This window comes from Lactuca saligna, chromosome 1 (assembly GCF_052625555.1).
Source record: "Lactuca saligna cultivar CGN05327 chromosome 1, ASM5262555v1, whole genome shotgun sequence".
NCBI lineage: Eukaryota > Viridiplantae > Streptophyta > Magnoliopsida > Asterales > Asteraceae > Lactuca > Lactuca saligna.
Window position 1 is genome coordinate 86,153,853 of NC_136417.1, and position 3,618 is coordinate 86,157,470.

The following is a 3,618-nucleotide window of genomic DNA, read 5'->3' on the forward strand; positions in this document are numbered from 1 at the left end:
ACAAGAAGGGCCACACCGCCCATTTCTGCAAGGCCTCGGCACAACCCACTACCCAAACCATTAACACTGGGGTAAGTCGCACATGATATGGCTGCGGTGTGGTCGAGCACTACAAGAGGGACTGCCCAGAGGCGTAGAACATAAATGGTGAAGGTGTGGGAAGAGTTCTAACAATGAGGCATGAGGAGGCCATGAAGGATCCCACTGTGGTGAATATTACGTTTCTCCTAAACAACTCATATGGATGCGTATGATTTGATAGTGGTGTAGAGAAGAGCTTCGTGAGCCACCAGTTTAAACATTTACTCAAATAAAAACCCCAATCACTAAATGAAATATGCATTGTAGAGATGGCCAATGGAATAACAGAACACACTAAAGATATATTCGTAGGGTGCACATTAACTCTACACAATCATTCCTTCCAAATCGACATGATGCCGATCACAATCAATAGCTTTGATGTTATTATCAGCATGGATTGGTTAAGTATCCATCGTGCCGATATTCTATGTTACGAAAAGGTTGTTCGCCTTAACCTACCAAACGACAAAACCCTCGTAATTTTATGAGACAAACCCGTCAAAAGATTACAAATCATCTCTTTCATCAAGGCACAAAAGTATCTACGAAAAGAATACCATGCCTTTTTTGCCCATGTCTTCGATAAGAAGTGAGAAACAAAAGACCTCAAGGATATTCCCGAAGTCTGCAACTTTCACGACGTATTCCCAGAAGACCTTCCGAGAATCCCATCGGTACATCAGGTCGAGTTCTGAATCGACTTTATCCCTGGAGCCACTCCCGTAGCCAAATCCCCCTACCGCTTAGCACCTGCAAAAATGAAGGAACTGTGTAGCCAATTGAATGCGCTGTTGAGCAAATGATTCATCCGACTGAGCTACTTACCTTGGGGAGCACCGATATTGTTCGTGAAAAAGTACGGATCATTTTCCATGTGCATAGATTATCGAGAATTGAACAAACTCACAATCAATAATGTTATCCTTTACCCCGAATCGATGACTTATTTGATCAACTGCAAGGGTCAAGATACTTTTCGATGATTGATCTAAGGTCGGGGTATCATCAGTTGTAGATCCAAGAGGAAGATATCCCAAAGAAATCATTCTGAACTCACTATGGTCACTACGAGTTTGTAGCGATGCCATTTGGCTTAACTAATGCAACAACAGTGTTCATGGACCTGATGAACCGTGTGTGCTGACCCTATCACGATAAATTTGTAATAGTATTCATTGATGACATACTAATCTACTCACGAAGCAAGGAAAAACACAGCTAGCACTTACAACAGGTTTTGGAGACATTAAGGGGTAGAGAAGCTTTACGCCAAGTTCTCGAAATGTGAATTCTGGATCAAAAGAATAGATTTATTGGGGCACATAGTCAGTGAAGAAGGGATACATATGGACCCTTCCAAAGTCAAGGTGATTGCAAACTGGGCAACACCAAGAACACCGTCAGAGATATGCGAGTTTTTGGGTCTTGCTGGATACTACCGAAGATTGATACAAAGTTTCTCTAGGATCGCAACGCCACTCACAACCTTAATACATAAGGGAATAACTTTTAGCTATGGGAAAGAACATGAAGCCGCCTTCCAAACACTTAAGAAAGCTCTGTGTAGTGCTCCGATTTTGTCCCTCCCGGAAGGAACCAAAGACTTTGTGGTCTTTTATGATGAATCCAAGCAGGGCTTAGGGTGTATACTCATGCAACGAGTAAAGGTCATCGCCTATGCCTCAAGAAAACTCAGAACTCATGAGGTCAGTTACACCATGCACGATCTCGAATCGGGAGACGTGGTGTTTGCCGTAAAAATCTGGAGACACTACATGTACGGTACCAAACACACCATCTTCACAGATCATAAGAATCTTCAACACATTCTAAACCAAAAGGAGATCAATATGAGTTAACGACGATGGGCCAAACTGCTAAATGATTACGAGTGCGAAATCCGTTATCACCTGGGCAAAGCCAACATAGTAGAAGACGCCCTAAGCCAGAAGGAATACTTGGGCTACCGATTAAAGTCATTAAACATGATCATCCACTCTCACCCATCTTCACAGATCAAATAGGCTCACCTGGAAGCCTTGAAACCTAAAAATGTCATAAGTGAGGCCTTGCGAGGAATGGAGAAGAACCTTGCGGTCAAGGATAACGGAGCTTACTATCTCATAGAACAGATATGAACACTGACGTTTGGTGGGTACAGAGACATTATCATGAATGAGGCTCACAAGACAAAAATACTCTGTTCATCCTGGTTCTGACAAGATGTACCAGGACCTGAAGAAACTTTATTGGTGGCCAAACATAAAAGTAGAGATCGCTACCTATGTGGGAAAGTGTCCGACTTGTGCCAAAGTAACAGGACATACCTGAGTGGAAGTAAGAGCAGATAACCATGGACTTCATCACCAAATTACCAAAGATGAAGGGTGGACATGATACCATCTGGGTGATTCTGGACAGGTTAGCCAAATCTACACACTTCCTACCAATAAAGGAGACCGACAAACTGGAAATGCTGACAAGGACGTACATTAAGGAAATCGTGAGACTACATGGTGTGCCAATATCTATTATCTCCGATAGAGATAGTAGATTCACTTCACGATTCTGACAGTCACTATAGAAGTCCTTGGGGACCCAACTTGATATGAGTACCACGTATCATCCTCAGACTGATGGGCAAAGCGAATGAACTATACAAACATTGGAAGATATGTTGAGGGCATGTGTGATAGACTTTGGTAAAAACAAGGATACCCAATTGCCACTCGTCGAATTCTCCTACAATAATAGCTATCAAAATAGCATAAAGGTCGCCCTATTCGAAGCTCTTTACGGATGCAAGTACAGGTCACCCTTATGTTGGGTCGAGGTGGGTGATACACAATTGGCAAAGGGACAAGTACCTAATAGTACGCTCACAGGCCCAGAAACCAAATAGCAAACGACGGAGAAAATTGTACAAATCCGTGAACACTTAAAGGCATCTATGGATCGCCAAAAGAGCTATGCAGATAAGCGACGTAAACCCTTGGAATTCCAGGTCGGTGACCACATGTATTTAAAGGTCTCACTCTGGAAGGGAATGACATGCATTGGCAGACGAGGAAATCTAAATCCAAGGTATATCGGGCCATTCAAGATTCTTGATAGAATCAGTCTGGTCGCTTACAAGCTACGTCTACCACAAGAACTCATCAATGTACATCCAGTCCTCCACGTGTCCAACCTAAGAAACGTATGTCCAGTGAGACTCTTGTGGTTATGTTCAACGATATTAAAGTAAATGAGAGTCTACACTTTGTAGAGGAACAAGTAGAAATAATGGACAGTGAGATTAAGAAAACGAAGTAGAGTCGCATACCAATAATGAAGGTTCATTGGAACGCCAAGCGATGGCCTGAATTCACTTGGGAGCGCAAAGATAAGATGAAATAGAAGTATCTAAATATTTTCCCTAGTTCATGAGTGCTTACTCTAAAGCTAATTTCGAGATAAAATTCCCTCTAATGGGGGGATGATGTGACAACTAGCAAATTTGAGTCAGATCAAGTCTAAATAGTAACCACGTAT